Source organism: Eriocheir sinensis, unplaced genomic scaffold, assembly GCF_024679095.1.
Source record: "Eriocheir sinensis breed Jianghai 21 unplaced genomic scaffold, ASM2467909v1 Scaffold632, whole genome shotgun sequence".
Lineage (NCBI taxonomy): Eukaryota > Metazoa > Arthropoda > Malacostraca > Decapoda > Varunidae > Eriocheir > Eriocheir sinensis.
Genome location: NW_026111979.1, coordinates 40,453 through 55,253, shown reverse-complemented (window position 1 = coordinate 55,253; position 14,801 = coordinate 40,453). Strand labels below are relative to the sequence as shown.

The window sequence follows — 14,801 nt, the reverse complement described above, 5'->3', positions numbered from 1 at the left end:
TAGGTTTTGTGAGAATGGTAAAGTAAGATTAAAATAGTATATTTATAGCATTGGTCAAACAGATTATGGTGATATAATGTTAGATTGGAATGTACTCAAGATAATAAAATTAAGGTTAATGCTTTTATTTTTTTGTTACATATTCACATCTTCATGATTCAAGCAACTTGCAAACTAACCTAACCTCGTCAAATGGGTATTTTTGTATACAAACACAACCACAGAGTTTCCAAACAGAACATACTTTTTCCTACTGCTTCACGTGAATAGCATCATCATGACCATTTCTGCTGCAACCCCCACTACCTCAACAATCTAACATAACTAAACCAACTCCTGCTAAACCTGTCCTACCTAACACATCCTAACCTAACATGGTAGATCCCCAAGTGCCAAACCTGCCCCGTCCTACCGAACACATCCTAACTTAACATGCCAAGTTTGTTGGGGGGGAAGAGGGGGTTGGTATAGTTAGTTAAGGCATATTTGCCCTTTTTTTATTCTTTATTTATTTTTATTTGTTTATTATTTATTTTTATTGGGGGGGGATGCTAGGCATGCCAGACTATGGACACTTTTACAAGTACTTTATGTCAAGACTATATGGGAATAGGTAGGTTTCGTGAGAACGGTAAAGTAAGATTAAAATAGTATATTTATAGCATTGGCCAAACAGATTATGGTGATATAATGTTAGATTGGAATGTACTCAAGATAATGAAATTAAGGTTAACGCTTTTATTTTTTTTTGTTACATATTCACATATCCATGATTCAAGTAACTTGCAAACTAACCTAACCTCGTCAAATGGGTTTTTGTATACAAACACAGCCACAGAGTTTCCAAACAGGACATACTTTTTCCTACTGCTCCATGTGAATAGCATCATCATGACCATTTCTGCTGCAACCCCACTCCTCAGCAATCTAACATAACTAAACCAACTCCTGCTAAACATGTCCTACCAAACACGTCCTAACCTAACATGGTAGGTCCCCAAGTTTGTTAGGGTGGAAAGGGGGTTAGTATAAGAGAGTCAAGTCATATTTACCTGTTATTTTATTTATTCCTTATTTAGATTTTTTTGGTGGGTGGGTGGGTTGGGCATGCCAGGCTCTCAACAGTTTTACAAATATTTTATGTTAAGACTATATCGGAATAGGTAGATTTGATGAGAATGGTAAAGTAAGATTAAAATATTATTTTGATAGCATTGGTCAAACAGTTTCTGGTGATATAATGTTAGGTTAGAAGTACTCAAAAGAATGGAATTAAGATTAATGCTTTGAATTTTTTTGTATAGCTGTATTGTGTAATATCCTCCTACTTAGAGAAAAGCATTTTAGAAAAGTAGGTAATGAAAAGTAGTATTTATGGCCATGTTCATAACAACTAAAAAGTTAATGTCTTATGATGCATGTAAATAAAATATTGGTACTGATTTAGCTTTCCATCACAGCATGTATTAAATGTTATTGGAGAAGTTATGGGAAATAAAAAGCATGCCATAGTGAAACGATTAAGAAACTTGCTTTACATTTATACCCTGACAGTGCCTTCCCTGGGAGTGGACCCCGTACGCAGGATGACTGTGAGAGGCGTTGGTACAACGTACACCAAAAATCAAAGCCTTGCATTGCCAAGTGCAAGAATGAGCAGCGGCAGACTGGTAATTTTTTTGTTGTTATGTCTTTAAATGTAAAACATATATTAGTTAGTTTTTTATGTGCTCACAGAATGCAGCTATACTGGCCACAATGCCTTTATTTCAGCTTAAAGTTAATAAGTTCATAGCAGTGAACTGCATATTTGATATAGAAATTTTTTTAATGTTCATCTGTCAATGACTATCAATCTATCTAAATACCTTGGTTGTCTTCCCCCAGTGAAGGGTTTTAGCCAAGACAGGCACACACTTACTCACACATTCACACTCATGTACACCACTCTCTCAGCTGCACAGCCCCTGAGGGAGTAAAAAAGGCCCTCACTGTATGGGGGATTAGCTGCACAGTTCAGGCAGGGAACTTCCACACCAAGGCCTCACAGCATACACTGGTTTACCCCTGCCCCTTCATAACAATGACATTTCCCCCAGCACCTGAGTGCCCCACACGTGGCACCACAGATACGCAGGCGCTTGCCTATATAACTATGACATTAACTGTGGTAGATAAACTGGTGTATGACATCATAGGCTGCTCGTCTCATGTATTTGAAGGGGTACCAGAGCCATTCAGCACTGACATGATGTGCTAGGCATAGGACAGCAGCAACAGTCAAGCAGCAGTGAAATATTGACTGGCCTGTATGTTTTTGGCAAAAACTTTTATATTCTTATTAAAACAATTTATTAATTACCCTTAAATTCATATTCTTTGTAGATACACACTTTATCAGTATTGCTAGAGACCATCCCAGCACATTGTTCATTACTTGTGGAAAAGATACCATTAGCTGCTCCAGCAACAGCCACTGCTTCAATATCTGCTGGCCCTATGACACCAGCCACTGCTTCATCATCTGCTGGCCCTATGACACCAGCCACTGTTTCATCATCTGCTGGCCCTATGACACCAGCCACTGCTTCATCATCTGCTGGCCCTATGACACCAGCCACTGTTTCATCATCTGCTGGCCCTATGACACCAGCCACTGTTTCATCATCTGCTGGCCCTATGACACCAGCCACTGCTTCATCATCTGCTGGCCCTATGACACCTGCCACTGCAAGGGATGACAATGAAGGTGCTCCACCAGTCACCACCTACTTCATCGGAGTTAAGAGATGCCTTTCATAGGGCAGCAGTATAATTTTTTGATGCTGGGGCTGAATATTACTGCCTCAAGGCTATGATTTTGTCACTTTTTTTTTTTATTACTGAGGAGGTTATGGTGGAAGGGGTGAAAAATAATTTGTGCTGTTTTTCGACAGAAATGATTAGCAAATTCATTCAAAGCACAAAATTTACCGGGAAAAAAATTATGTGCCATTGTGAGTGGGTTCACTTGAGATTGGGCTCCAATACGCCTCCGTGGTCTAGTGGTCAGCATGCCTGGCTTCTACGCGGGCCCGGGTTCGAATCCCGACCTGGGCAGTCGGCGTGCAGCTCACCCAGCTGATCATCCTCCCTCTCGGGCTGGTCGATAAATGACTACCTGGGGAAACTGTGGTAGCCCGGATGTCACACTGGCCCTGTGTCCTGGGGTAATGGGCTCCCTCTCACCACAGGCTCAAGGCCCAATGTTACGGAGATGAGCACCGAGGCCACGCGCTGCTATAGCGTATGCCCCAACTTTACCTTTACCTTTATTGGCTCGACTGACAGACATGGCTTTGTATGTTGAAGGTCACTGGTTCAATCTCCACAGCCAGCACTCTCTAACTTGGATTTTTCTGAGTTCCCTAGAGCCTAGATTAATTTCTCGGTGTTAAATGAGGAGATTTGCACCGGCACCCAGTCATGGGTGTTACAAGGTGCGTTGTTACAATCAGGGGCGTCATTTGGCCTTCAAAAGTGGGAGGGACATCATATATATATATATATATATATATATATATATATATATATATATATATATATATATATATATATATATATATATATATATATATATATATATATATATATATATATATATATATATATATATATATATATATATATATATACCATCATTAGCTTATAACACCTTTAGGCACTGATCATATTTGCATTTTATGTAGTCTGTGATGCAGGCAGGATATTCATTAGCACCTAATTAGACTCATGCTGCTCTCCAGTGCTCTCTGATGAACTCACAATCAAAGATGTAGTATACCTATATGGTAGCATTGAGTAATCTTAGGTCACTTGGTAAAGTGTTCACCTAAGTCCGACCCAAGCTGACAACATAAACCTAAGCGTGTTTGCAAGCTGAGTGTTTAGAATATTGGCATAATAATAAAAGATGCTGAAAACTGGATTCCACTACTTTATTGAATATATGAATAATTATATGCTGAATTTGTAATGAAGCTAAGATAAAAAAAAGCTATGTTTTCAGCGGTCATACCATGATCTCATGAAAATAATTAGGTTGACATATATAATTAATTACTACGTATTTTGGTATGATGACCATTGCACGTTAATACCATAGCTTTGCGAGCATTGAGTAATCTTAGGTCACTTGGTAAAGTGTTCACATAAGTCCGACCCAAACTGACAACATAAACCTAAGCATGTTTGCAAGCTGAGTGCTTAGAATATTGGCATAATAATAAAAGATGCTGAAAACTAGATTCCACTAATAGAGTAATTATATACTGAATTTGTAATGGAGCCAAGATAAAAAGCTATGTTTTTCAGTGGTCATACCATGATCTCATGAAAATAAATAGGTTGACATATATAATTAATTACTACATATTTTGTTATGATGACTATTGCACATTAATACCATAGCTTTGAATCCAATGATGAATATCTTCAAGCAAGACACAAATAGCAACAGATTGGTCACCAATTCACTCAGTAAACACAATACTCCAGAAAAGTATACACTGAATTCACAATAAAGTTTTTTCCACTTTGAACTTTGTAAACAGAAACCAAGTAACCTCGTTTTACTTCACTCATAAGTCATGATGTTCGCGATGTGGTCACCTCGACCTGTCGTTCCTCCTCCCTCACACTGGCAGACGTCTCTAACAAGCTTTCTTACCACCATTATCTCAATATGAATAACCGGCAGCAATAATTATAAATCATATTCTAAATGACATTTTAATGCAATTTTAATGTCATCTTTTTCATTTGCATGTGTGTACCTTTCTGCTATAAATAAAAGTTTTTTTCCCATGTTTTGTTTTCCTTAACTCGAATATTTCACATTTTAATCAATAACAAAGGCATCAAACACTAATTGTATGTTCAAGCTATGTTTATTTTTTTTTTCTGTTGACATAAACTACATCGTTTTCCTTTGGTGACATTATTTTCACATGGGTGCAGTCTATCACTCCCACAACACCGGCAAGTTGGTAGAATTCTGCTTGCTTTACACGGATCTCCACCCTATCAAGGGGAGACTGGATAAACCTCCCGACTACCTACGGGTCACTGAGGGCGGCCAGAGTTTCCACAATCACCCTGCTTACACTACTCTGGCTTACCCCCTAACTCATCACTTGAACACTGCAGCATTTTTCCTGTAGCCAAGTACCTTTAAGTCAAAATCACTCAACCCCGGGGTGCGGGAATGCTCCCTTTGAACTGGATCTTGTAGCTCTCTTCTCACCAAATCAGTCACATACTCCATTCCTGCACGGTCTAATATGTATGTCTTGAGAAGTTCACCATCGTTATACAGTTCCAAAGCGCCCTATCAAACTCTAAATTGCGGAGGCGGGCTGGACGAGGAAATCCGGGGGCCATGTTGATATGGGTCTGGGTCAGGGTTTCACTATTAACTTTACTATTAAGTGTTTATAAGTCCTCGCCAGCACTCTCAAGTTAATACCAAAGTTAAGAGTAGGTATTAGGCTAATAGTTGTTGAGGATACACTTTGAGAGTGAAGTTAATACCAAAGTCGAAAGTTAATACCAAGTTTAGTATTAATAGTTGTCGAGGATACGGGTCATGATTTATAATTATTGCTGCTGGTTATTCATATTGAGATAATGGTGGTAAGAAAGCTTGTTAGAGACCTCTGCCAGTGTGAGGGAGGAGGAACGAAAGGTCGAGGTGACCACATCGCGAACATCATGACTTATGAGTGAAGTAAAACGAGGTTACTTGGTTTCTGTTTACAAAGTTCCAAGTGGAAAAACAACTTTATTGTGAATTCAGTGTTTACTTTTCTGGAGTATTGTGTTTACTGAGTGAATTGGTGACCAATCTGTTGCTATTTGTGTCTTGCTTGAAGATATTCATCATTGGATTCAAAGCTATGGTATTAATGTGCAATAGTCATCATAACAAAATACGTAGTAATTAATTATATATGTCAACCTATTTATTTTCATGAGATCATGGTATGACCACTGAAAAACATAGCTTTTTATCTTGGCTCCATTACAAATTCAGTATATAATTACTCTATTAGTGGAATCTAGTTTTCAGCATCTTTTATTATTATGCCAATATTCTAAGCACTCAGCTTGCAAACATGCTTAGGTTTATGTTGTCAGTTTGGGTCGGACTTATGTGAACACTTTACCAAGTGACCTAAGATTACTCAATGCTCGCAAAGCTATGGTATTAACGTGCAATGGTCATCATACCAAAATACGTAGTACTATTTATATATGTCAACCTAATTATTTTCATGAGATCATGGTATGACCGCTGAAAACATAGCTTTTTTTATCTTGGCTCCATTACAAATTCAGTATATAAATATTCATATATTCAATAAAGTAGTGGAATCCAGTTTTCAGCATCTTTTATTATTATGCCAATATTCTAAACACTCAGCTTGCAAACACGCTTAGGTTTATGTTGTCAGCTTGGGTCGGACTTTGGTGAACACTTTACCAAGTGACCTAAGATTACTCAATGCTACCATATAGGTATACTACATCTTTGATTGTGAGTTCATCAGAGAGCACTGGAGAGCAGCATGAGTCTAATTAGGTGCTAATGAATATCCTGCCTGCATCACAGACTACATAAAATGCAAATATGATCGGTGCCTAAAGGTGTTATAAGCTAATGCTCATCTCCGTGACATTGGCCCTTGAGCCTGTGGTGGGAGGGAGCCCATTACCCCGGGACACAGGGCCAGTTTGACATCCGGGTTACCACAGTTTCCCCAGGTAGTCATTTATCGACCAGCCCGAGAGGGAGGATGATCAGCTGGGTGAGCTGCACGCCGACTGCCCGGGCCGGGATTCGAACCTGGGCCCGCGTAGAAGCCAGGCATGCTGACCACTAGACCACGGAGGTGTATTGGAGCCCAATCTCAAGTGAACCCACTCACAATGGCACACAATTTTTTTTCTGGTAAATTTTGTGCTTTGAATGAATTTGCTAACCATTTCTGTCGAAAAACAGCACAGATTATTTTTCACCCCTTCCACCCTAACCTCCTCAGTAATAAAAAAAAAAAGTGAAAATCATAGCCTTGAGGCAGTAATATTCAGCCCCAGCATCAAAACATTATACTGCTGCCCTATGAAAGGCATCTCTTAACTCCGATGAAGTAGGTGGTGACTGTAGTGGAGCAGCTTCATTGTCATCCCTTGCAGTGGCAGGTGTCATTGGGCCAGCAGATGATGAAGCAGTGGCAGGTGTCATTGGGCCAGCAGATGATGAAGCAGTGGCTGATGTCATTGGGCCAGCAGATGATGAAGCAGTGGCTGGTGTCATAGGGCCAGCAGATGATGAAGCAGTGGCAGGTGTCATTGGGCCAGCAGATGATGAAGCAGTGGCAGGTGTCATTGGGCCAGCAGATGATGAAGCAGTGGCTGGTGTCATAGGGCCAGCAGATGATGAAGCAGTGGCAGGTGTCATTGGGCCAGCAGATGATGAGCAGTGGCTGGTGTCATAGGGCCAGCAGATGATGAGCAGTGGCTGGTGTCATAGGGCCAGCAGATATTGAAGTAGTGGCTGTTGCCGGAGCAGCTAATGGTATCTTTTCCACAAGTAATGAACAATGTGCTGGGATGGTCTCTAGCAATACTAATAAAGTGTGTATCTACAAAGAATATGAATTTAAGGGTGATTAATAAATTGTTTTAATGAGAATATAAAAGTTTTTGCCAAAAACATACAGGCCAGTCAATATTTCACTGCTGCTTGACTGTTGCTGCTGTCCTATCCCTAGCACATCATGTCAATGCTGAGTGGCTCTGGTACCCCTTCAAATACATGAGACGAGCAGCCTATGATGTCATACACCAGTTTATCTACCACAGTTAATGTCATAGTTATATAGGCAGGCGCCTGCGTATCTGTGGTGCCACACGTGTGGGGCACTCAGGTGCTGGGGGAAATGTCATTGTTATGAAGGGGCAGGGGTAAACCAGTGTATGCTGTGAGGCCTTGGTGTGGAAGTTCCCTGTCTGAACTGTGCAACTAATCCCCCATACAGCGAGGGCCTTTTTTACTCCCTCAGGGGCTGTGCAGCTGAGAGAGTGGTGTACATGAGTGTGAATGTGTGAGTAAGTGTGTGCCTGGCTAGGCTAAAACCCTTCACTGGGGGAAGACAACCAAGGTATTTAGATAGATTGATAGTCATTGGCAGATGAACATTAAAAAAATTTCTATATCAAATATGCAGTTCACTGCTATGAACTTTTTTTTTTTTCTTTTTTTTTTTTTTACAGCTAAGGAGACAGCTCAAGGGCGCAAAGAAAAAAAAAGAAAAAAAGGCCCGCTACTCACTGCTCCCGAACAGAGGTTAAAGGAGTGTCCAAAATCAGACGTTAATTTCGGGAGGAGAGGTGTCCTGATACCCTCCTCTTGAAAGAGTTCAAGTCGTAGGCAGGAGGAAATACAGATGAAGGAAGCGTGAGGGATGAAAGAGTGAAGATGCTGGTTAACTCTTGCATAAGGGGTTTGGACAGTATAGGGATGAGCATGATTAGAAAGTCGAGTGCAGCGGGCCATGGAGGGGGAGGCATGCAGTTAGCAAGTTCAGAAGAGCAGTCAGCGTGGAAATATCGATAGAAGATAGAAAGAGAGGCAACATTGCGGCGGAATTTAAGAGGTAGAAGACTATCAGTATGAGGAGGAGAGCTGATGAGACGAAGAGCCTTAGCCTCCACTCTGTCCAGAAGAGCTGTGTGAGTGGAGCCCCCCCACACATGAGATGCATACTCCATACGAGGGCGGACAAGGCCCCTGTATATGGACAGCAACTGTGCAGGGGAGAAGAACTGGCGGAGACGGTACAGAACGCCCAGCCTCGAGGAAGCTGATTTAGTAAGAGATGAGATATGAAGTTTCCAGTTGAGATTTTGAGTTAAGGATAGACCGAGGATGTTTAGTGTTGAGGAAGGTGATAGCTGGGTGTTGTCAAAGAATAGGGGATAGTTGTTTGGAAGATTGTGTCGAGTGGATAGGTGGAGAAACTGTGTTTTGGCGTTGAAGAACACCAGGTTCTTCTTGCCAATCGGAAATAATAGTAAGGTCTGAGGCTAAGCCTGTAGCCTCCAGCCTTGAGTCGTTAAGTTCCTGAAGGGTGGGTCTTCTATTAAAAGAAGTTGAATAATGCAGAGTGGAATCATCGGCGTAGGAATGGATAGGACAGTTCGTTTTGGAAAGAAGATCATCAATGAACAACAGAAAAAGAGTGGGAGATAGGACAGAACCCTGTGGGACACCACTGTTAATAGATTTAGGGGAAGAACAGTGACCGTCTACCACGGCAGAAATAGAACGGTCAGAAAGGAAACTGGAGATAAACGTACAGAGAGAAGGATAGAAACCGTAGGAGGGTAGTTTAGAAAGCAAAGATTTGTGCCAGACCCTATCAAAAGCTTTTGATATGTCCAGCGCAATAGCAAAAGTTTCACCGAAACGGCTAAGAGAGGATGACCAAGAGTCAGCTAAGAAGGTTAGGAGATCACCAGTAGAACGCCCCTTGCGGAACCCATACTGGCGATCAGATAGAAGGTCAGAAGTGGAAAGGTGCTTTTGAATCTTCCGGTTAAGGATTGATTCAAAAGCTTTAGATAGACAAGAAAGTAAAGCAATAGGACGGTAGTTTGAGGGATTGGAGCGGTCACCCTTCTTAGGCACAGGCTGTGCAAAGGCATACTTCCAGCAAGAAGGAAAGGTAGATGTTGACAGGCAGAGGCGAAAGAGTTTGACCAGGCAGGGTGACAGCACGGAGGCACAGTTTTTAAGGACAATAGGAGGCACTCCATCAGGTCCATAAGCCTTCTGAGGATTGAGGCCAGAGAGGGCATAGAAAACATCATTTTGAAGAATCTTTATAACAGGCATAAAGGAGTCAGAGGGGGGATGAGTAGGAGGAATATGCCCAGAATCGTCCAGAGTGGAGTTTTAGAAAAGTTTGAGAGAAGAGTTCAGCCTTAGAGATAGATGCGACCGCAGTGTTGCCGTCAGGACTGAGGAGTGGAGGGAAAGATGAAGAAGTGAAGTTGGAGGAGATGTTTTTACTAGATGCCAGAAGTCACGGGAAGAGTTAGAGAAAGCAAGGTTTTGGCATTTTCTATTAATTAAAGAATTTTTGGTTAGTCGGAGAATAGATTTGGCACTATCTCGGGCAGAAATATATAGTTCATAATTAGCATTAGTTTGAAGGCTCTGGTACCTTTTGAGCTACCTCTCTATCATTGACAGCACGAGAACAAGCGTGAATAAACCAAGGATATTAGCGTGAGGAGTAGAGAAAGAACGAGGAATGTATGCCACCATTCCAGAGAAACTCACCACTGTGATGCGCTGTGCACACACAGAGGGGTCTCTATCCTGGAAGCAATAATCATTCCACGGGAAATCGGAAAAGTACATCCTCAGGTCGTCCCACCGAGCTGAAGCAAAATGCCAGAAGCTTCGCCTCTTCGTCGGGTCCAGAGGGTGTACAGGAGCGATAGGACAGGATGCAGAAATAAGATTGTGATCGGAGGAGCCCAACGGAGAGAACAGTTTGACAGAATAAGCAGAAGGGTTTGAGGTAAGGAAGAGGTCTAGAATGTTGGGCCGATCTCCAAGACGGTCGGGAATACGTGTAGGGTGCTGGACCAACTGCTCTAGGTCGTTGAGGATAGCAAAGTTGTAGGCTTGTTCACCAGGATGGTCAGTGAAAGAGGATGAAAGCCAAAGCTGGTGGTGAACATTGAAATCTCCTAGGATGGAGATTTCAGCGAAGGTCAAGATGTGCTCCACTTTAGAATTCAAATAGTCAAAGAATTTTACATAGTTGGTAGAGTTAGGTGAGAGATAAACAGCACAGATGTATTTAGTAATAGAATGACAGTGAAGTCTTAACCAGATGGTGGAAAATTCAGAAGAGTCAAGGTCGTGGGCACGAGAGCAAGTGATGTCGTTGCGCACGTAGGCGCAACATCCAGCTTTGGATTGAAATTTAGGATAGAGATAGTAGGAGGGAACAGAGTAGAGATTGCTGTCAGTAGCCTCAGAAACCTGTGTTTCGGTAAGGAAGAGAAGGTGAGGTTTAGAGGAGGAGAGATGATGTTCCACAGAATGAAAATTAGAGCGAAGACCGCGAATGTTGCAGAAATTGAGAAGAAAGAGGTTCGAGGAGTTATCAAGACACCTCTCGGGTCGGCAGCCAGAAGGGGAGTCCTCCCTGGGGGAATTTGTGGTCCCCCCCCCAGTCGGGGACTCCGAGGCTTGGTGTATGTGCGCCATTATTATTAACTTTAAGCTGAAATAAAGGCATTGTGGCCAGCATAGCTGCATTCTGTGAGCACATAAAAAAACTAACTAATATAAGTTTTACATTTAAAGACATAACAACTAAAAAAAAATTACCAGTCTACCGCTGCTCATTCTTGCACTTGGCAATGAGAGGCTTTGATTTTTGTTGTACGTTGTACCAACGCCTCTCACAGTCATCCTGCGTACGGGGTCCACTCCCAGGGAAGGCACTGTCAGGGTATAAATGTGAAGCAAGTTTCTTAATCATTTCACTATGGCATGCTTTTTATTTCCCATACCTTCTCCAATAACATTTAATACATGCTGTGATGGAAAGCTAAATCAGTACCAGTATTTTATTTACATGCATCAAAAGACATTAACTTTTTAGTTGTTATGAACATGGCCATAAATACTACTTTTCTTTACCTACTTTTCTAAAATGCTTTTCTCTAAGTAGGATGATATTACACAATACAGCTATACAAAAAAATTCAAAGCATTAATCTTAATTCCATTCTTTTGAGTACTTTTAACCTAACATTATATCACCAGAAACTGTTTGACCAATGCTATCAAAATAATATTTTAATCTTACTTTACCATTCTCATCAAATCTACCTATTCCGATATAGTCTTAACATAAAATACTTGTAAAAGTGTTGAGAGTCTGGCATGCCCAACCCAACCCCCCCCAAAAAAAAATCTCAATAAGGAATAAATAAAATAAGAGGTAAATATGACTTGACTCTCTTATACTAACCCCCTTTCCACCCTAACAAACTTGGGGACCTACCATGTTAGGTTAGGACGTGTTAGGTTGGACAGGTTTAGCAGGAGTTGGTTTAGTTATGTTAGATTGTTGAGGGAGTGGGGGTTGCAGCAGAAATGGTCATGATGATGCTATTCACATGGAGCAGTAGGAAAAAGTATGTCCAGTTTGGAAACTCTGTGGTTGTGTTTGTATACAAAAATACCCATTTCACGAGGTTATGTTAGTTTGCAAGTTACTTGAATCATGGATATGTGAATATGTAACAAAAAAAATAAAAGCGTTAACCTTAATTTCATTATCTTGAGTACATTCCAATCTAACATTATATCACCATAATCTGTTTGACCAATGCTATAAATATACTATTTTAATCTTACTTTACCATTCTCACAAAACCTACCTATTCCCATATAGTCTTGACATAAAGTACTTGTAAAAGTGTCCATAGTCTGGCATGCCTAGCATCCCCCCCAATAAAAATAAATAATAAACAAATAAAAATAAATAAAGAATAAAAAAGGGCAAATATGCCTTAACTATCTATACCAACCCCCTTTTCCCCCCCAACAAACTTGGCATGTTAAGTTAGGATGTGTTCGGTAGGACGGGGCAGGTTTGGCACTTAGGGATCTACCATGTTAGGTTAGGATGTGTTAGGTAGGACAGGTTTAGCAGGAGTTGGTTTAGTTATGTTAGATTGTTGAGGGAGTGGGGGTTGCAGCAGAAATGGTCATGATGATGCTATTCATGTGAAGCAGTAGGAAAAAGTATGTTCTGTTTGGAAACTCTGTGGTTGTGTTTGTATACAAAAATACCCATTTGACGAGGTTAGGTTAGTTTGCAAGTTACTTGAATCATGAATATGTGAATATGTAACAAAAAAATAAAAGCATTAACCTTAATTTCATTATCTTGAGTACATTCCAATCTAACATTATATCACCATAATCTGTTTGACCAATGCTATAAATATACTATTTTAATCTTACTTTACCATTTTCACAAAACCTACCTATTCCCATATAGTCTTGACATAAAGTACTTGTAAAAGTGTCCATAGTCTGGCATGCCTAGCATCACCCCCAACAAAAAAAATAATAAACAAATAAAAATAAATAAAGAATAAAAACAAGGCAAATATGCCTTAACTATCTATACCAACCCCCTCTTCCCCCCCACCAAACTTGGCATGTTAAGTTAGGATGTGCTCGGTAGGACGGGGCAGGTTTGGCATGGTTAGGTTTAGTTATGTTAGGTTGTTGAGTGAGAGGGGGTTGTGGCAGAAATGGTCATAATGAAACTATTCAGATATAGAATAATAAGGTATGTTCTGTTTGGAAGGTCAGTGGTTGTGTTATTATGTAAAAAATACCCAATTGATTAGGTTAGGTTAGTTTGTAAGCTAATTGAACCATGAATATGTGATTACTAACCTTGTTACAGCTTCTGCCACTTCAGTCCACGCTCTCTTCTTATCCTCAGGGGTGATACTCTTCCCATAACACCCTCTGATTATACGTCTTTTTTCATGAATTTGATGTAAGAAGACCGTTTCATCTGGCGACCAATTAAACTTACTCCTTTTCTGCGCTGGTTCTCCGGCCCGTAGATGTGCTCATTGGGGCAGATGACGTGGTTATGGTGCGGTAATTTCAGCAGAGCAAGTCGTGACGCAGGAGGGGAGATGAGGGTATTGACGAGTGACGGAGTAAAAACAGCCTTTGAGGCTGCTTCTATCTGCCACAAAACTCAGCATTTTCTTGTGTTTGCCATTTATTATGTTTCTGTTGTACATTTATACATCTTTTCTTTATTAGTCTTTTGAAATATATACTTAATTCATGTCGGATGTTTACGTTTTGCACGGAGGCGTCCTTAGCAACGAGCCCGCCATAAAGAAGAAGAAGAAGAAGATAATAGTAGCCAGGATTTGCTAATACCTACACTCAAAGTTGACGAGGATAGCTTTTACTCTTAATAATTTGAAACTATTAACTTTGATAGTAACTTTAAGAGTAAAAGTTAATAGCTCTCGAGGATACGGGCCCTGATCGCCTTTCTGTTGTTTATGTAATTGAAGAAGGATTTCGGATTATTTTTACAGTTGGCTGCAATATTTTCTTCATATCTACGCTTTGCCTGACGCACTAATCTGTTTACTCGTCGCCTGGCATCATTGTAGAGAGAGAGAGAGAGAGAGAGAGAGAGAGAGAGAGAGAGAGAGAGAGAGAGAGAGAGAGAGGAGGAAGAATTTGAGGCGCGGTGGGGGAGAGGGAGAGAGAGGAGGGTTGGAAGGAGAAAGGGAGAGGGAGAGAGGGAGGGATGGAAAGAAAAGAGGGGGGAAAGGGGAAGTGGGTACGAGAGAGAGAGAGAGAGAGAGAGAGAGAGAGAGAGAGAGAGAGAGAGAGAGAGAGAGAGAGAGAGAGAGAGAGAGGAGGGAGGGAAAGGGGGCGAGAGAGGCAGAGGTGGGGGATCAAGGGAAACGGAGGGGCGAGAAAAGGGGAGGGTAGGAGGAGCGAAACGCGAGGAACGAGAGACGCAGGTGAGGGGGTAATTAGGAGAATTAGTGTGTCTCAGGGGAATCGTGGGTCAGGTCAAGGCGGGTCACGCCCCACACCTGTGAGGGAGTGGTGCTGGCGTGGAATCTGGAAATATATAATAAATATGGCGGAAAGAGTGTAACAA

General features: G+C 41.1%; 1 long non-coding RNA gene across 1 annotated transcript; it reads right to left on the bottom strand.

The window, feature by feature from the left end:
* Window positions 1-4,909: 4,909 nt before the first annotated feature.
* Window positions 4,910-14,161, bottom strand: LOC126993561 (uncharacterized). The gene is made up of 3 exons (XR_007747952.1): window positions 13,550-14,161; window positions 11,456-11,571; window positions 4,910-7,526 (listed from the first exon to the last, which is right to left on the bottom strand). It is a non-coding gene; the product is annotated as an uncharacterized LOC126993561 (long non-coding RNA).
* Window positions 14,162-14,801: the final 640 nt, after the last annotated feature.